We start from the raw sequence: 21,024 nt of genomic DNA on the forward strand, positions 1-21,024 counted from the left end.
GCAGACAATAAAGATGTTTTTGCCTTGGTTCATTGTGCGTTGTCATTGACAATGACCTTGGAGCATCTAATGACAAAATACAAGCATACAACAATTTTCTCATCTAATAGTCAACAACATTACAGTCACAGTACCTCACAAGGTCATTGGCATTACAACTTTGCACGGTAGTTTGAAACCATACCAACAACAACTAACAAAGGTGTTTTGTTGACCACCTATGAAGGAGGCTTCATAAACACTTTCTCATCTTCACATCCCCTGAACTCCAAGAATGATGCTACTGCCTCTGCTTTGGTAGAAAAGATTTTGTAACAGTAGTTTGGAAAACCAGTGACCTGTGCATGGCATGTAGCCCAGGTACACAAAATACCAATAATAAGATGGTGACCAAATGATGTAGTATTCGACACATTGGCCTCAGATATCAGTTGCTCCTCGGTTGACCTTGAGCTTGGAGCATAAGAAACAAACAGAGTAAGAAACAAAGTTCCAGTACCTCAACACAAGCTCAAGGTCATCAGTTCTTGGTAACGTAGTTGACATGCTTAATATGATATCATCATTGGCAAAGTAAGTGAGGCCTCAGCTCAACGATATGTTGGTACAATTTCCAGATACTCAATCATAGGTGGCTGCCAAGGCAAACAAAAATAGATAGAAAAAAACTAAGATCATGTCCCATGGTTTGATGACAGTCATGAGAATCATACAGAATGCATAAAAAACAAATTGCAGCCACCTCAGAGTTTATTTTTCATGTTGCATCATTGGCCAAATAGATATCAAGAGTTTGAACATCACAGTCATATCAATAGATTGAACATCACAGTCATAAATTCTAGATGCTTCAGCACAAAGAACCCTCACTAGAATTAGAGCTATGAACTTAAGCAAGACGCGGCTGCCACACCATAGGGTGCTCCTCCAGCGCCTAGGGTTACAAAGTAAACATCATCGACCAAGGCACTTTGCTCAGTTTGTAAATCGGACTAGGCATCATCATGTGTAAAATCTAGGCGACAACACATGTGTACAACAAATAAGAGGTGCACATCACACAGATCTGAGGACAGAACAAGACGAAAGCAAATGTAAACATGTAGATCAGCAAAAATGTCGCCCAGATCTAAGTATCTAAGAACATGAACCCTAATATCAGTGGATGGCAAACAAAATCCATAAACTATTCAACAGAAATCACTGCACAGAGAGTGGTAGGAGATAGGGGCAGGTGAGATATACTGTCGGAGCACTGGAGGACCAACACGAATCCGCCGGTGGAGGTTAACCGTATAGGTCAAGCGAGCTCGATGGCGAGGAAGAGGAGAGAGCGCACCAAACCAGAGGAGGAAGGAGAGGCGCGAAATGGGGGCGGTAACCCTAGCCCAGGACGACAAGATCTCCCGCGCAAGCTGAAATCGTTCCCGCCAAGCATCGCGGCGTCGAGGACCGAGAGGGAAGGAGAAATCGAGAAGATGGGGGCGTGCGGGATGGCAGAGGGGAAAGGTATGGAGAGGAGCAGGCATATGGTGCGAGCTGGGATACCAATCACGCCCTCACTGCACCAACTTGTGCCGGATGGGCCTTAGGACCGCCCCGTCGGGGCAACCAATCACCCCCTAAGTACTTGTGTTCATGCACGACCGCAGCCCATGTCTTCGTCTCCTGGTTCATGACGAGGGTGCACCTCACGGACGCGACTCTCAAGTTTTACGCCATGGATCTCTCAGGCTGCCCGGCGTTGCAGGATCTAGACATGGTACGCTGCAGGATCCGTGTTGGCAGAATCTTGTCCCAGTTGTTGAGACGTCTGATCGAGCATCAATGGATGTGGCTTCGATAGTGAGATCCTCCGCTGTCGTATTTCCCGTCGCCTCATCTCAATGGCGACTGGTTGTCGGTTCCGGTAGGGCTCCGGTCCTAGACAGCATGCCTATGTTGTCTGTCGCGCAGGTTGCTATGGTATTGATGGAAGCAGCCTCCTTCTTGAAGGCTAGTCAAGCGCCACGGATTTAGAGTTAACAAGTTATCCTAATGTGGTATGGGTGCATACTTTTGTGCTTAGAATGTCCATTTTCCACATTTTGTTTACCTTTGTACATTCATATTAATGTTATCAGTTGTGTAATAGCATAGGCACCATCTCACCTATGGTCGATAGAATAGAAGGCCCTCTCGCCGGCCGCCAACCGCCTCTGCAGTGTCAACAGCTCGTCCCACCTACAGCTGCCCAAGACTCAGCACCAGGCTCGTCCTCCACTTCGCCCGCGCCCCGGCCCAACAGGAACTGAAGGCCCAACGTTCGCTACGCCTGTCCAGTCTGGAGGAAGTAGGCGATAGCTAGTACAAGACATACCAGAGAGAGAGGATGAACTATGAACTATTGTATCCAATATTCAGTGCATTTCGGTGATTCTCTAGAAGGTTGCGGTCTTTAAATTTAAGCGTAGCTATAGATTTATTTGTACACGGATGGTGTGAATAGTATACGTGTGTGGTGTACCTAGACGAGAGGCAATCAAAAAAAAATTCTGTCTATTCAAGCATTCCTCTGAACTAATCCTTGCTGTTCTTCCTTTCCCCTTCCCCAACCTATTGTGCTTCTCACAATTGCTATCAGAGACTCGTCATCCTGGACTCAGATCCACCGCATCCTCATTACACCCGCTTCCAGAGATCCCTAGGTACCATGGATCCACAACTCGAGTTGATTCTAGACGAGATCCAGCAGTCGAAGGTGGAGTTCGGTCGCCGATTCGACGACCATGAAGCGCAGTGGGAGTGCTAGTTCGCGGACTTTGACTCCGCCCGCCGCGGTCGACGCCCGTTTCGAGCTCCTCGAGTCAGCCTGCGGCGAGCTGCAGCATCTCCGCCTCGAGCAGGTGCATGACGACCGCGACGCCCGCGTCGTCGCCTTGGAGGCCGCCGCCACGGACCTCGGCAGGTGGCGCCCGGAGGTGGAGGGGCTCATCGACGACCTCAACATGAAGGTCCAGAAGATGGCCAAGCACTACGACCGCGTGGTGTTCGACTCCGCGCCGCACCAGCCCGGCATCTTCACATCCCCAACATCGACGTCTGCCCCAGCCCCGGCCGAATCCGGTGCCGAATTGCCCAGCGGGCACCGCGTTGCACGGGCTACATGGGATCTTGGGTCCGGAGTCCTCACGACATGGACCCATGTCCCAGCATTGGGTATGTCTCTGCCGTCCCCCTCTCATGTTCCACTTCCTGCTATTCCGATTACCCGTCCACCACCTGTCCACGATCCCAAGCACCCTCCAATTCCTCAGCCAACGCCAATCCATCAGCCTCCACCAAATTCAACCCCAATCCATCAACCCCCACCCAATTCATACCCCACCCCTTGCCCAATTGTTGCAGTACACCAGATCCCAACCAAATTGCAGCAAACCTTGGTCGTCTCCCTAGGCTATCTTTTCCAAAGTTCAACGGTGAGAATCCTCGTCGTTGGAGGCCCCCTGTGAGAAATACTTCCGCATGTATTAGGTTGATGAACCCCTTTGGCTCAGCATTGCCGGGATGTATCTCGAAGTTCCAGCGGATCGCTGGTACCAGTCTATCACACCCCAGCTCGCCGATGCCTCTTGGGACACCTGCCGCCTCCTACACGACAGATTTGATCGTGATCAGCATGAGCTCTTGCTCTGCAAACTCTTCAATTTCCACCAGCAAACAACTGTCGCAGCCTATGTCACCGAGTTCTCTGAACTGAAAGACCAACTCACAGCCTACTCCCAACATTCTGACCCAATGTATTTCACCATGAGCTCCATGGATGGCCTAAAGCCGGACATCAAAGCTATTGTTCTCGTTCAACGTCCCCAAACCTTCGATGCTGCCTGCTCCTTGGCATTGTTGTAGGAAGAGGTGGCCAGTCCCGTTGCTGCGAAGACCGTGCGTGGTGGTGATTGGCAGTCGGTGTATGAGCATGCTCCCCCGGCGCGGGTGCCACTGCCGCTTTTGCCTCCACCGCCCCGCCCTGCACCAGCTGTTCAAGCTGCTGCACCTCAGGCAGCCGCTGCGTCTTCTTCTACTGGATGCACTGTGAGATTCGTTTTCATCAGATGACTCATTGGCAGACTCTTCACCAGATAATTCCTCAGCTGAGCACCTGATGTTAGCTCTGTCTGGTGTTCCTGCAGCACGTACAGTCCGTTTGGTGGGTTTACTGTAACAGGTACCGGTGCTGATATTAATCGATTCAGGCAGCTCATCATCTTTCGTCAATGAGAATCTTGTTCCACAGCTCAGCGACATTTCTTCAGAGAATGTTGCAAGTTCAGTGCAGGTAGCCGAAGGTGGATTGCTGTGCTTCATCAAGTACCGTGGACAGTGGATGGCTGTACATTTCACTCTGACTTCAGAACTCTACCATTGGCCAATTTTGATGTGGCAATCGGAATGGATTGGTTAGAAGCTCATAGTCCAATGCAACTGGATTGGAGGCAGAAGTGGCTTGCAGTGCCTCATAATGGTCAAGTTCATGTGTTATCGGGCCTTGCCCCATTTGCTCCTCGGCAGGTTCTCCTTCAGCTAGACCTGCTATCGGCCACATCTGCTGAATCCAATGAGTTTGAAGTTCTGTATTCTGCAGTCCAGCCCTTGCTCGCTGAATTCAGTGATCTCTTCCAAGAACCGACTGAGTTGCCACCTTCGAGAGCATGTGATCATGAGATTCCATTGGTGCCCAGAGCTCAGCCGGTTTCTATCCGGTCATACCGGTATCCGCCCAAGTTGAAGGACGAGATAGAATGTCAGGTTCATGAAATGCTGCAACAAGGCTTGATTCGCCCAAGTACAAGTTCATTTTCTTCTCCAGTACTCTTGGTCAAGAAGAAGGACGGATCATATCGCTTTTGTGTCAATTTCCGCCACCTCAACGCGCTCACTCAGAAATTCAAGTTTCCGGTGCCTGTCTTTGACCAGCTCATGGATGAATTACAGGGCGCCAGTTGGTTCTCAACACCCGATCTTAGAGCGGGCTTTCACCAGATCCTGCTCCACTCTGGCGAGGAGTTTAAGATGGCATTTCAGACAAATTTTGGTCAGTACGAGTTCAATCTCACGGCCTTTGGCCTCACAGGCGCTCCAGGCACATTCCAAGGGGCGATGAATGCTACACTATCCCCTGGTCTTCGGAAGTTTTTCATAGTATTTTTCGACGACATAATGGTATACAGCCCCTCTCTGGAAGCACATATCAGCCATCTCCACCAAGTGTTTCAATGGCTCCGAGCAGATAATTGGAAGCTGAAATTGTCTAAGTGTTGTTTTGCTTGTGAATTAATCTCGTGCCTGGGGCATATCATCTGTGCTACACTGCTACTAGCCTGTCAACAGACCCTTCCAAAGTCCAAGCTGTCATGGACTGGCCGCTTCCTCAATCTGTGAAAGATCTTCGTGGCTTCTTGGGTCTTGCCAGATATTACTGTAAGTTTGTCAAGAACTTTGGAATCATGGCCAAACCACTCACTGAGCTGTTGCGGAAGGATCAACTGTTTGTGTGCACTGAAACTCATACAGTAGCCTTTCAGTTGCTTAAGGAAGCCCTCTATGCAGCGCCTGTCCTCGCATTGCCGGACTTTTCCAAACCATTTCACATTGACATGGATGCGTCTGGATCAGGCATTGGAGTGGTGTTACATCAAGGAGGTCACCCTCTGACCTTCATCAGCAAGCCTCTAAAAGCGGTCACAATCAGGGCCTAACAGTTTATGAGAAGGAGTACCTCGCCATACTCATGGCTGTGGATCAGTGGCGCCATTATCTTCTTCAAGCCGAGTTCGTCATCCATACTGACCACCAGAGTTTAACTCACCTCAATGAGCAACGCCTGCATACGGCATGGCAGTAAAAGGTGTTTGCTCGGCTCTAGGGCTTGCGGTACCACATTCAATACCGTAAAGGATTTGAGATTGGAGCAGCGGACGCTCTGTCCCGTCGCGCTCATCCTCAACATCTTACTGCAATTTCTTCAGTTAAGCATCAATGGCTTGAAGATGTCGTCAGCTCATATCAGTCTGACCCTGTGGCTTTGGACTTGATCACACATCTATCGGTGTCACCGGACTCCAGGCCTCCTTTCTCATTTACAAATGGTGTTATGCGTCACAAGTCCCGGGTTTGGCTTGGTTCCAGCCAGTCCTTGCTCCAGCCACTTATAGTCGCATCAAACGCCTCTTCTATTGGCCTGGGATGAAAGCTGCTGTCTAGTCGTATGTGCAGTCGTGTTCTGCCTGTCTACAAGCTAAACCAGACCACACCAAATATCCAGGGCTACTCCAGCCACTACCGGTGCCATCAGCTTCATGGGAATTAGTCCCAATGGACTTTATTGAGGGACTTCCCACGTCTGGGCACGCCAATGCTCTGCTGGTCGTCGTTGACAAGTTCTCAAAATTCGCACACTTTATTCCGTTGAAGCACCCGTTTACAGCAGCAGAAGTAGCTCGTCTATTCATGGACACTGTCTTCCGCCTACACGGGCCGCCCAAGACTATATCATCTCCGACCGCGACAGAATTTTTACAAGTAAGTTTTGGCAGCTCCTTTTTCGCTCTGCTCTGCTGGTACTGGCCTCCGCCTCAATTCTTCGTACCACCCGCAAATGGATGGTCAGTTGGAACGTGTGAACCAATGCCTGCAAACTTATTTGCGGCGTTTCGTTCACGCCTGCCCATCCAAGTGGAGCTCCTGGCTGTCATTAGCGGAGTTCTGGTACAGTTTCTCCACCCACTCGGCATTGGGTTGTTCCCCGTTTGAGGTCCCTAGGGGTCTAAAATCGTAATACCCTTCTTTCTCTATGCCTGCTTCAAATTCTTCTTTACTTACAGCTATTTCTGTCTTAGTGCTTTCAGGCGATATACCGAAACGGCCATAAAGACTGTTCATTGTTGTCTTCAATACAAATGACAACGCTTCATCACCATTTTTCTTAGCTTCAAGTCTTTGATTATACAAATCATTGATAAATTCCGTTACTAAGAAAGCAGCAAATCCCTTCTTTCTACGAAGAAGCTAAATAGACTTAAAAAAAATTTACCGGGTATCCAAAGTATAAACCTGATGGTTGTTTGTTATCCCAACCATTCTTCCTAACCCTGATACCAATCAGGAAAGGGCTAATTTCTAACAAAGTTTTTCTCCTCTAGAAAATGATCTTGATTTTGCTAAAGAATAAGATTGTACTATGAAAAAATAAGTCTTTTTTTTCCAAAGATTTTTACGAATACGCTTTTTTGACATCGAAGTACGTTTTTTTGGAGCTGCCATTCAAAAAGGGAATTACTTTTTTCTAGTTGTATGTGAAAGACATCTATTGCCGCAAATCAATCCTGGAAGACGAAGACGAATGTTACTAACGTCAACTAAAAGCAAGGAGTTGGCATCGGGAAGTAAGAAGTTCTTTTATTCTATAGAAAAAAAGAACTTCTTACTCAACACTTCAGTTACTGGTTGGGTAGGTCAAACCGCGAGTACGAGATAACTCAGAGGCACTGTAATACCTATCGATGTTGGTTGTCAGTCTTCGGCATTGATTTTCCTTTTCCTTGAGCGGAGGAAATGGTGCTTTGTCGATCCGATTTCTCACTTCTCTTGCTCTAACCAGCCAGAACCAAAAAGGAGGAGATTGGGTGACTGAACACCCACACAATCTCGATTTGTAAAGTCTCATGGTCGTATCAAGATCTATTTAAATTCGGCTCAATTAGAAGAATAAAGAAGAATTACTTCATTTCGTAACTTATTTTTTATCTTTCTAAGATGCAATTTCATCTTTGAATAAACCCCGTAATCATAAGAAAGTAGATTTTTTAGCGCTGGGCCTAGCAAAAGAGAAATCGCTTGTCATTTTTTCCACACTTCCTTTTTATTTTTTATTTTTTCGTCCTACCATTACGGAATTAATTTCTTTTTGAAGATTAAGAAAGAGCCGAAATAGCTTGAAATAAATAATAATTGTTCCGATGGAACCTTCTACTCATAATTGACCATTGATACACGGTATAAACATAGCCTTAGCATTTTGGTCTGGACATTGAGTCAGTGGCATCTGTTCCTAATTTGCAGAGCTGGATGACAAACAGAGAGACAATACAGGCATTGGTTAAGCAACATTTGCTACGAGCACAAGCCAGAATGAATCGCGAAGCTGATAAAGGGCGATCTGAGCGCACCTTGGCTGTGGACAATATGGTGTTCCTGAAACTATGAACTATTGTATCGACGAACTAATCCTTGCTGTTCTTCTCCTGCTTTTCCTTTCCCCTTCCCCGGCCAAGCTGCTGTGCTTCTCACACGCAGGCAGCAGCCGTTGGGAACAGGACACGACGCGACCCCGAACAGGAGGGTGGATGTTTCTGGGGAACTAACTGGTCTGAACTCGGTCTGAAAAAGGATTGGCCGTTTCTTACTCGGTCTGAACTCTGAGAGTCCCGTCTCGAGGCCGAGACGACTACTAGTCCACCAGGGGTTCAGTTCCGAATCTCCTATTTATGCTTCTAGTCCAACAGAGACATAGGATAGGTAGGATTGGCCATGGGGAAAAGGAGAAGCGAGCACTCGCCGCCGCCACAGCAGCCATGCGCCGCCGACGACGGCGGCACCAAGCAGAAGAGCGTGTGCTACTACTACGAGTCTACGACCCGCGCATCTCCTACGTTGACTACGGCGAGACACACGCCATGGTGCCCCACCGCGTCACCATGACGCACGCCCTCATCAACGCCTACGGCCTGCTCGGCGACATGGACCTTCTCGGCATCGCACCGGCCACCGAGGAAGACCTCGAGCTCGGCGGCACTCACGATAAAGAGTACATCAAATTCCTCGTCCGCAGCCTCACGCCAGCTGACTACAACGCCGACCCTAAGACGCGGAGAGAAGCAGCCGAGAAATACAACCTCGGCGAGATCTGGACCAGGGACAAGTACAACCGCTGCTTCACCTTCACCAACGACAACCCCGTCATCGAGAACCTCTGGGACTACTGCCAGCGCCCTCGCCAGCGGCAAGTACAAGATCGCCATCAACTGGTCCGGAGGCATGCACCACGCGTGCAAGGGCAAGGCCCAAGGCTTCTGCTACGTGAACGACATCGTGGTCGCCATCAAGGCGCTCCTCCACCACGGCCGCCGCTTCATCAGGCGCGTGCTGTACCTGGACATCGACGCGCACCACGGCGACGGCGTCGAGACCGCGTTCGTGGAAGACAGCCAGGTGCTGACGGTGTCGTTCCACCAGTTCGGCGGCGAGTTCTTCCCGGGCACCGGAGCCGCCGTGGACGTCGGCGAATTACTACCAGGCGACGCCGTGTGTCCCACTCTGATCAACGTGCCAATGGAGGCGGGAACGGGCGACGGGGTGTACCACCAGCTGTTCGGGCCGATCGTGGACAGGGTGATGGCCGTGTTCAAGCCGGACGCCGTCGTGATGCAGTGTGGTGCTGACTCGCTCGCCGGCGATCGGCTCGCTGGCCTGGGCCTGTCCGTGCGCGGCCACGCCAAGTGCGTCAGCATCGTCAAGGGCTACGGCTTGCCGCTCCTCCTCCTGGGCGGCGGCGGCTACACCATCAACCATGTCGCCTCCTGCTGGTGCTACGAGGTACTATCATAGCTAGGCTCTATATATGAACTATGATCACAGCTATTTGATTTTTTATACGCCGTGGTCTTATGCAGACGGCGGTCGCCATTGGCAAGGACATCCCGGACGACATACCCCAGCACGGGTACCAGAGTTACTACCAGAGCCAAAGGTACAAGCTCCATTACCACAAGGAAGACGACAGCGGCCACGGCAGCGAGGAGATGGATGAGAAGGCCAAACCAATAATGGAGAAAGTCGTGCAGCACCTAGATTGCCTGTCGTCGAAGTTCATACCGAAGCCGCCGATGCTGAGCATGCAGCCCCGTGACGACGCAGACGCACTCGTGATCGTGGATCATTCACCAAGGGATGAAGACCCCGTGGAGACGCTGCATCGCCGCTGCGGCGAGCATCTGCTCCACAAGTTCTTCGCCGATCTGGGGAGGAAACATCCCAAGCGAGGTTGAGCAGAAATAATAATGCTGAGCGCCGTAGTTAGAATCACAGAGATGGCGAGTAGCTTAACGATGGGTGGCATGATTTATATACTTGGTATCATCGTCTACGTAAAATGGTCGACCAATGGTTTATGTTTTTTCTTCATAAATCTCGATTTTTCTTCGTAAATCTCGATCGGTCCTCTTGTCTTTCTCTCTAAGGTTGAGCATCTCCAACTTGTGGCAATTACCATATCTTCACCATGGTTGTCACCTTGCTCAACTCCATCATGTGGACCTAGCTTAATCATCTCCATTGAAATCATCAGCACGATCCTCTAGTTGCCACTTAGTTACCAAAACCAAACTGGGATTTTAGGATTCACATCTCTTAGTTGCTGATGACAGTCTACAAGCAAAAAACTCCCTAATGTCTTGACCTCAGTACTAGCAGTGGAGCACACTTCTTCCAAAGAAAAATATTTGGGTCTGTTAAGTGGAAGGATGAATGAAAGTTGAATGTTTCCAACCAACAAAGGAGAGATCTATATCTCTTATAAAGCTAATCCCCACTACAAGTCATCATCTCGACTAATTATTCACATCATCTTCCAACAGGTAATCCTGCTAACTTCCAACCTCTTAATTGCAAACTCAATATACATCATCTTCACTCATTTTTATTCCAAATTCTTTTCGCAATCTCCGCAGCAACGCACGGAGCATCTTCTAGTTTTTTAAGAGGCCGAATGCTTGGTCAGAGAAGAATATGTCTACAGGAGAAGAGGTATTAATCAAATCAGTAGCATAGGCCATAGCAACATATGCAATGGGGGAACTTAAACTCACTGCAGGCTTTTGTGATGATTATCGCCCTGTTCGTGTGCCCTTAAATCCGGCTTGATCCGCTTATTTTTTCATCCGGAACAGTGTTTTTCTCTCACAAATTCCTCCAGCATTCCTCCAAACCATCTAGATTCCTCCAGAATTCAGACAAGCGTGGTTCAAAATTTTTGGTGGGGAGATGAACCAGGCAATAGGAAAAGCACATTGGATAGCATGGGCGAAAATGATGACACCTAAAGGTATGGGTGGGATGGGGATCAGAGGTCTACGCCTTTTCAACCAAGCAATACTTGCAGGGCAAGCTTGGAGGCTAATTCAATATCCCGATAGCCTTTGCGTGAGACTGTTAAAAGCTCGTTTTTTTCCAAATGGGGAGCTGACAGTATTTCCAATAGATTCTTTGCCCTCATGGAAGTGCCTGGGTTCGGTCTGGAACTCGTAAAGAAAAGGATAATGTGGCATGATGGGAATGGAGATCACATAAGAATATGGAGAGATAACTAGATACGAAAATTCCAACTATGAAGGTAACAGGGAGGAGGAGGAGATGTTCTGTGTTGGGTATCATAGTTAATGCGCTAATGTTCAAGATTAGTATGGGTGTGTTTTGGTTGTGTGAACGGGCCTCTTAGCCAGGTCTCAGCAGGCCAGTGACAGGCCTTAGCCTGGCCAGAGGGAAACGAAGGGGGCGAGCGTTTCCGCCCCCTGCCACCGGACCTCGGCGCGGTCACCACCCTCGGCCCTGGCCATGGCGAGGAGGAGGAGTAGGGCGAGGACGCGGACGCGCAGGGCACCATTGAGCAGCTATCTTGGCCATGGTGAGGAGGAGGAGGAGGAGCAGGGCGGGAACGCGGACGCACAGGCCATGGCGAGGAGGTGGTGGAGGAGGAGGAGCAGGAGGCATCCCCGGCCATGGACAGAGGAGGAGGAGCTGGATGCATTCTCGTCCCCGGCCATGGCGAAGAGGAGGAGGAGGAGGAGGAGGAGTCTCTGCAGTCACCGAGGTGCTTCCCCTACGCGCACACCACCTGTTCGACATAATGCCTGAGAGGAGGTAGACTTACCAGTTGAGGGAAGAGGTGACTCTATGCCCTTTGCACAACAAACCAAACACGAACTCGTCCTGGCCAGGCTCCACAGCACACGCAACCAAACAAACGCCTCTTGGTTCGAAACAGGCCTGCGGTGCCCAGGCTAAGCTAGGATCCTTGGCCAGACTACAATGGACCCCACAAACCAAACACGCCCTATGAGACCTTGATCAAGGGAGTATTCCTTGCCCATGATGCTGAAGAGATTCCAAAAATAAAAACTTTAGAAATGCGAGCAGTGGATGTCTTAGCATGGTATTGTGAGAAGCAAATGAGGGTCTGGCCACTATGCAAAATAGGAATCAAAGGAATTTGGAAGCAAATGGAACCTGTCGTTTGTATGGTCAAGGAGAGGAAGATGGTTTCGATGTAGTGATAGCCTGTAACAAAACAAGGGCACTGAGAGAGGAATTGAGGAAAAGTTGGGACGTGGTGCCAGAAGGGAAACTCTAGAAAATTGGTACGGAATGGTTTTTGATCCTGCTGGATAATATAGTGGCAAGCCCAGCTCCTATTTTGTTTATGGAGGGCTTGGCATCTACGAAATGATACAATCCATGGCAATGGCACAACTTCCATTGTGGGTTTGGCAAGGTTTATTGTTAGCTATTAGCAGCCATTGTTGAACATTCAACATGGGAGAAATGAAGATGTCAAAAGGAAAGCACCAAAAATTGCCAAGTGGAAACTGAAGGGAAGTGTACAAAAGAAAAATAACAGAGGGAATGAAGAAATGGATTGTGCCACTGGTTAATTGGATGGGTAAAATTGAATATTGATGCATCATTCGTTGTGGTGACATGGGAGAATTCTAGTGGAGCCACTACCAGAGACCATTCAGGTAGCGTACTATTATCAGCATGGAAGGTAAACAAAAAGTTGTGCTACGGTTAAAGAGGCGGAAGCTGAAGCTTGTTTTGAAGGTATCAAGCCAGTGGAGGAATGGATAAAAAATATAATTCAGACAGAATGCCAATACCTAGTGGAGGCTCTAAAAATGCCTATGGAGGACAGGTCAAGATATTCAAACATTGTGAAGGAAGTATGCTATAAGGATGCTCCTGGAGGTGCAGTTTAGCAAAATTGGGAGAGAGTGCAATAAGGTAGCTTACGAATTAGCTCGATTAGCAATACGTACAATGCAGTATGTAGTTTGGAGAGGCAGATTTTCTATTTGTATTAGTGAGCTCCTAAAACTGGATTGTAATGTTACTATTGATTAATGAATGCACTCTTTCTCTTGCAAAAAAAAGTAGAATGAACCTTACCTCCTCAGCTCCACCACACGCCCATTTCTATTTGCCTCTGCTACAAATTCTCTTGCTCTCCTACATGAGCTATTGTCTTGGAACAATTAGCCATCAAGAAGAAGAGGTGTGCCTCGTTGGAGCCTTGGGGGTCTTTTTTTCATTGTTTTATTCCCTAATTTTTTGCTCCTGATTTCCCCAGTTTGTAGTTAGAGGCGCCATGCTCTCTTGGTGCAACGGGCTACACTACTCAGGTGTGATTTGGAAGTAGACTAGAATATTTTAGAGGCGGTCTTATATATTTTTCTACTTGTGTGTCTCTAAAAATCAACTATGTCTAGAAGCGGCTATTCAGACACCCTTAGAAATCGACTCTAGTGGCAAGTTGAAATCCAGCTGCCCAGGAACTATATTCCGTTTTCTAAAAAGGAAATCAATTTCTAGAGGCAGATCGAAACTCAGCCGCATCTAGACATTTACAGAATTTGAAAATCAAGAAAAAATAGCATTTTTAAGCACCAAGAGAAGCCCACTAGGCAATCCCGGCAGCAGGAATCGAATTTGAGACATGTGACCTCGCATGAGGCTACCCCACCACTCCACAGCATCACTTCAAGTGGCTGATAGAATCCATGCACCAGATGGAGGTCTGGTGCAATGGTGCCTCTAGAGTCTCGACAAGGAAACAAACTCCAAATTTTCCTGAATCTATTTCGTTTCCTTTTTTTTAGAAAAATACAGCAAATTGTGCCTCCATCCTGTGTATCCCCTCCCGTTTCCATCCTTTACGTCTATGTGTACTGAGAAAGCATTCCTATTGCAAAGCAATAAGACAATGCTCATGTTTTCTGAAATTAAATGAGTTGCCATTCATATTAGCAACAGAAAAATTTATGCCCTATTTGGATCCATCCTAATTAAAATTTAGCTAGCTAATTGCTAGAGCTAAAATTTAGCCAGCTAAAGATTAACTAGCTAAACTTTAGCTGACGGTGTTTGTATTCTCTAACTAATTGAAAACCTTGACCATGTTACCCCTCATTAATTTTATTATTTAGCTAGCTAAACTTTAGCTTGAAGTGTTTGGATCCTCTAGCTAAACTTTAGCCGGGAGAGTTTGGTCATTGAGGCCTTTTAGCTCAGGTTGAAACAGATGAAGGGATTCTGTACATTTTAGCCTCAAGCTAAAGTTTAGTTGTACGTTATTTAGATCCACCACAACTAAATTTAGCCAGATAAATTTTAGCTGGAGGATCCAAACGGCCGGTGAAATGGGACTACTTGGTTGATGGTTCACTTATTATTGAGCCACACGTATATGCTAAGCGGTTGTACAAATCCGTACAACGATACTGTTTCCATTCCAAACGTCATGTTAAAGCGTAAAGAAATCACATCAAGTTGTTTTCCCCCCGGCAAATACGTGAAATTTGCAATGCAAATAATGCCCAACCAATTCATATAGAAAACGCCTCTCCCTTGACAGCGTTCAAACATTCATACAGAACACGACAAAAACTTATACAAAGTCATGACTCGTGGACCACTCGCCACACACATTTTCATTACCTCGGCACCAAAGTGCTCTTACAAGTATAACGAAGAGAAGAGCATTAAAAGGAATACTTGCAACAACACAGGTGGTGTGCGGTCGTTACTTGAAAAAGTAAGGGGCCAGGGGCCAGGAGACTGATACAGAACTCCATCTTGCAAAACCACAACTACTGTGTACTACTAGAGAGTACAGAGTAGCAAGAGGAGTACAAGTCAGCAGACTAATAAACCGGGTCTTACTACATCCAGCTATGCAGTATGACTAACATTCTTTTAAGGTCAACTTCATTAGCTTTGTCAGACACGTCTCGTTTCCAGAAAACAAAATCCGTAGGTGGTCAAGAACTTGTTGATCGACGAATAGCATGATCATCTTTTCACTTCTTACCACTAAAGCCTGTAAAACACAAAAAGATCATAGTGAATTTCGAAAGGCCATATTTGATACACAGGATTATATAGCGTTTTAGTTGTTTTGGGAAGGAATCACACTTAATACATGGTTTCTCGGAGTTAACTAGCCAAGAAATGGTCAATTCAAATTTTTGATGTCAAATTAAACAGATTAAACCATCCAGTAAAATACCAGTATCAGTGCTTTCGAGCCAAGAATCAAGCTAGTATATATTTTTTTCCTTTTCACAAAACTGGAAGTCGAGACCTGATTGGAACAAGGTGTTTTACTACTGCATAAGAAGTTCACCTAGCCCAACTTGCAACATGGAATTAAATAGGTGAAATTAATAGCAACTTCAACAAAGTTTTGATATTTGAATTAGCCTCGTGGGAATACAATTTGGCCATTTTCCCTTTAATTCACAGCAACGAAAAGAGCATCTTAAGCTTATTGCTCTAAGTGGAGGCTTATCACATGCCTCAGTTGAGCAAACACAACAATATCGCAGTGAGCAAAGCAATAATACAGAAAGGAGCACTACAATACTAGATCAAAATAAGCATCATCGAGAACCATTAAATGATAATAATCATCTGTCCACCTCTGGAGGGATGAGTGATTGAAGGGTTCGGAGAACCCAATGTGTCCTTGCTTGTTTCTAATAACTCAGTTAGCGTATCTTTCCGAGTTCAGGGTTTCTTCAGGTAACCATACCTCCTCTGCTTTTGTTTTGGAGACTAACGTAGGCATGTTACGAAACGATAACTTACGCTCGAGCATCTCCTTTTCGAAGGACGGACTCCTATCTATTCGTGAGTGCCATTTCATTGATTGTAAAAAGGTAGCATGGTAGCAGCTGAGAACCAGTAACTGATTGACCGAAGTGAGGGTTATTGCTAAACAACTATCTTTCTGTAAGGAACATGGACCCTAGGCCCATTTACCTTGGATTTTGGTGTTTGATGACCAACACAACCAATTTGGACTAATGAATTTGCAAGTGATTGTTTTGTAGTTCAATAGGGTGCAAGACGTGACTTGGACGAAGGCAACACGGTGATCCCACGATCAGCACCATAAGCAAGACCCTAGAAGCACAAGAGAAGACCCAAAAGATATCAAGCAAAGTCCAAGCACAAAGATAGGAACCAAGCCGGACGCAAGATCGCGAAGAAACGAGCTTCACAGAGGTGACCGGACGCAGTCCTTATAGCGACCGGACGCACCGATGGTACTGTTCATCATCCCGGCAACAGATCAGCATTGATCGGACGCTGGTGGCAAATCGACCGGACGCAGGAACTGCAGCGGCCGATCGAGTCAAGAGAGGTTCCAGAGTGGCGAAATTGCGACCGGACGCGTCTGGTGGCATGTGACCGGACGCCATCAGCGTTCGATCAGTTGATCGCGCTCTAACGGTCGGGACGACCGGACGCGTCCGGTCAGGACGAAAGCAACGTCCGGTCAGTAGCAGAAAAGTGGGATTTCGTCCCCAACGGCTACTTTCTCCATGGGGCTTATAAATAGACCCCCCAACTGGCCATGTCACAAGGGTGGAGCTGAGGAAACATATCTAGGGTGTTGATACACCATTTTAGTGATCTCCACTTATATAGTGCTTAGTGATTCATTAGGTGATTAGCGTAGGTGCTTTGTGAAGTGCGTAGGTTGATTAGACCACCGCTTATGCGCTTGCTCCAGGTTTAGGCCTAGTGTTTAGTGAGGTTTGCATACCTCTCACCACTCGATGCTTGCGCGCACCATTGTTGTACATCGAAGGGGCTTGTAGTCTTGCGAGATGACACCAACCGCGTTTGTGGTGTGGCCGCCACCGTGTACCGGAGGAAACAAGGCTCGCGGCGTTTCGGCCGGAAGCTTGATAGTGAAGATGGCGGGGAGCGGTCCGGGAGAGGCTTTACCACGAGTGGCTTAACCGGAGACCCGCTTGCGCGTGGAGAAGGCCCGGAGCTATTCACGGAGTTACCCGACCGAGAGATTGGCCCTTGCAAGGGATTCTTTGCGAGGGGCTCCAACGAGGACTAGGGGAAAGCTTGCGCGCTTCTCGATACCTCGGTAAAAATACCGGAGTTGTTGACGGGAGTTTGCATATCTCTACCTTACTCTTTAGCTTACGCATTTGCATTATTTGTTTTACTCCTTTTGCGGTAGAGATAGCAACACATTAGCAAAACCGCAGTTGCACATTAGATAATTTATCTTATGCATAGGTTTTGCTAAAGGTAGAAAAAGATGCCATAGTTTAGAAGTAGAATTTTTAAATTGCCTAATTCACTCCCCCCCCCCCCCCCCCTTAGGCGTCACGGTCCCCTACACTTTCCTATTCCTAATTCGCACAACATTGCCAACGAGAAAGACCACCCATGGAATCCTTCATTGATCTTGTTCTTCAGTGCAGGTGGAAAACATGTAAAACCCAAGACACCAAATAAAACCCAAAAGCAGTACTGAAGTCTAGAACAATGTAGTAATGACTCAAAGCACTACCAAATCAATAACATACACAAACAGCAAGTGGCGAACAAGTGCAAGCTAAATTGACCAATGGGATAAGGAGACCAGCTATCTGTACAGATGTGCAAGTAATTCAGCAAACAAGACAGCAACAATATATAACTAAAACAAAAATGCAGATATACCACAGGACTATTTTACAACTAGATAGGACAATATGTAAAAAGTGAAGGACTATGGGCTGTTACAAGATGCACTCAATGTAACTTCCGCATTTCTCTAAAGTAAGATGTACTGTTGTAGTATTACTTTTCAAGTAACAATGACAATTCACACAATTAAACTTGAAATTAGTGAAAGTGTGGGACCTTCTTTGCTTGCCCAATGATAAAATGTAACTTACATTTCAACAACTATACGTCTCCTGATATTGATTATATCAGTAGGTATGCCGCAGGCAATTAAAGTCTCCACAAGTTTGTGAACATTTTTAGCATCCTTGCTGCAAGTGACTTGAACTATTTTAAGGTGCTCAGAAGGAATAAATTGTTCCACCAGACTACAACTTTTATCGATTTTCTTTTCAAATGTAATCTCCTGCAAAAGATACAAGTAACTTTGCTCAATCTGTCTGGCACGGTAAATTTGGCAAAATGTGAAGCATCATAAAATGGATATATTTCATAAAGCTAGAGAGTGAGTTTAATACCTCATGAATGTCAAGAATCAGCTTCTCTAGAATTGGGGTGAGTTGAAGAAAGCAGATTAGCCCACGAATATCGCAGTTAGCAACGTCAACAACCCAATCATCAAGTACCAAAGTCTTTAACTTGCTAAATGGGGGGGCACCGTTTCAAATCTCGCTTGAAGATATTCTGGGGGTAAAGAAAAAAGCATCCAGTTAGACTTTAAATCAAAGTCAACACATAAAGGGCAATTATGTAGTGAAGCTCTTGATTTATAAGATTCACTTTGCTGACACTGAAACATTGCAATGGTAGATATCTTCACATTCCCAAACAGCTTTAGATGTCCATACTTAACATGATAATTTAGCATACAGTAAAAAAAGGGCGTACCCAGTGCAGAGAGCTCCCGTTCTGTGCGGGGTCTGGGGAAGGGTGTCAGTGGCAAGCCTTACCCTTGCCTGTGCAATGCGAGGAGATTGCGACTCGAACCCGGGACCTTCCAGTCACAGGCGGTAAGACTCTACCGCTTGCACCAGGCCCGCCCTTCAAACCATGGTACAGTCTAATGCTTATGAACATGTAATGGTATGTAAACATTCTGCATAAAAGCATGAATGGTAAAACTAAGCATGGAGACAAGGAAGAAGTGCAAACATACCTCTGAAGACCAACGCCCAATTATTTTCAACTTTATTTTTGTAGCATTGGATAGACCTCCAAATACTACACACTTTTCACTGCCATAACAATCAATGCATAGATCACGATTACAATAAAACCCTAGGTCGGTGCGCCTGCAACAATGCCAAATGGACAACGACCCACGTTCAAGTGCGACATATGCTTTTACAAGCAATGGCATGCTTCCGAGGAAAGGAGTCAGGCCATCATTTCGCTCCAGTCGAAGTGCAAAAAGATTTGGGGCAAGCACCTGTAGCCTAGCAGCATTAGGAAATTCACAACTATGGATCCACAAACGCCTTATGGATTGGGATGACATCTTGTGGGCAGAAATTCGGCAGTCACTAATCTCAAGATCCTCTAACAAAGGGCAGCTAGAAAAATCCATAGAGCAGCGATCCAGAACAACACCATGAAGCTCTAGAGTCACCAAGTCCTGGGAGATGAGAGGCCCGTTGAAGAACCGCGGGCGTTTGTACAAATAACCGAAACGGACCCTGAGCACCAGAACTTTTCGCATCAGGGCGTATCGGATCCACATCTGGTGGTACCGAACAGGCTCCACACTGTCCGCAGAGGCATTATACGCCATTCTAGTCCTGACCTCGAACTCGTCCAGGGGCGTTTGGTCGCGGAAGAACAGCAAGTGGTTGACGAACTTGTTGAACTCTGCCGGGCTCCTCCTGGCAACCTCGACGCACAGGACGGGCATGGACTTCCAGATCTGGCGCCACCGGCGGGCGAGCAAGCACGTCTGCACGGCCTCATACACCGGCAGGAAGGAGAGCACGCGGTGAATCGCCGTGTCCGAGAGGGCGCTGATGCGGTCCTCGCCGCTCTCCGCAGCGATCAGCTTGAGTTTCTTGTTGTTGCTTCTCGGAGGCATTTCATCGAACAGGAGGCGGGCGGCGATTCTGCAGAAGCGGAAGAGGATAAAACGCCAAAGAATGCCATTGCCATGGAAATGGATGAAGGATGATGCAAGGAAGTTTTAGTAGACGCATCATCTCACCTCGCTCGATTGAAGACCCTCTCGCCGGCCGCCGGCCGCCAACCGCCAACGCTGCCGACGCTGGGAACGAGAAGACGACGGGAACGGCGGAACGGGGGAAGGACGGAAGGTCGAGTCGCGAGCGAGGGGTGGGAAATGAGAATGGATGTTTCTGTAGCCCCGGTTCTGTAACTTCTCCGAGAAATGGTTACTGGGCTTTGCCAGTAACAAAAAAAAAAACTTCAAGACTGGCCCAACCCACCAATCATTTTCTTTTTCTTATCTTTATGTCTTCATTCACATCATTATTATTAATAATAATTATAATTCCCCGTGCAAGGTACGCCACCCTGATTATAATTGTCTGGTTATAAACGCCAAATAACTATGGTTTTTTAATAAAACTACAACATCAAAATAGACCAGATTAGAGCCAATGGTTTTGGATGTTTCACATATGGCAACACTCTCCCTGGCACTTAGATTCCTTAGAAGGATATGAGTATGACATGGCCTAGAGAAGTTTTACACTTGAAGCGACATACTCGCACTTGTGCGATTGATAAAAATCTGTATACATATCCACACTCTTCGAGCACAATCCATGCAAATAGGATTGTCATCCCTACACACAAGTATTCATGAGCAATGTCAAAAGTTAAGCATAAAAGGTTAAGACCATTCCTAGTGCATTTATGCAGTTTTCAAAGCTGCCATACAACCTAAAGAGGTGTGGTTTGGTGAATCTAGAGTAGTATATGTGATTCTTAGTTTTCATTACACGTGAGAAAAGGAAAACTACACTAAAATAGTGGCACACTGGGCGCTCTGGGTGGGGAGCAACAAAAGGCGCACATGATCTGGGAACGTGTGAGGATGAAACCATTGAGGCCCCAATTGCAGAGCTCCCACTGACTCCAGCTTCTTTAGTGCATTCACTGTTCATACACGGTTCACAGGAGCTCGTTTTCTCTCTCATCTCTCCTCTCTTTTTCTCGGTTTCT

At 47.0% G+C, this 21,024-nt stretch overlaps 2 pseudogenes; one reads left to right on the forward strand and one right to left on the reverse strand.

Moving 5' to 3' along the window:
* Positions 1–2,318: 2,318 nt before the first annotated feature.
* LOC136483653 (histone deacetylase clr6-like) lies at positions 2,319–10,207 on the forward strand (annotated as a pseudogene).
* A 4,481-nt stretch (positions 10,208–14,688) lies between these two features.
* Positions 14,689–20,168, reverse strand: LOC136479676 (F-box protein At5g03100-like; annotated as a pseudogene).
* Between the last annotated feature and the right edge of the window lie 856 nt (positions 20,169–21,024).

Source organism: Miscanthus floridulus, chromosome 9 (genome assembly GCF_019320115.1).
Source record: "Miscanthus floridulus cultivar M001 chromosome 9, ASM1932011v1, whole genome shotgun sequence".
Lineage (NCBI taxonomy): Eukaryota > Viridiplantae > Streptophyta > Magnoliopsida > Poales > Poaceae > Miscanthus > Miscanthus floridulus.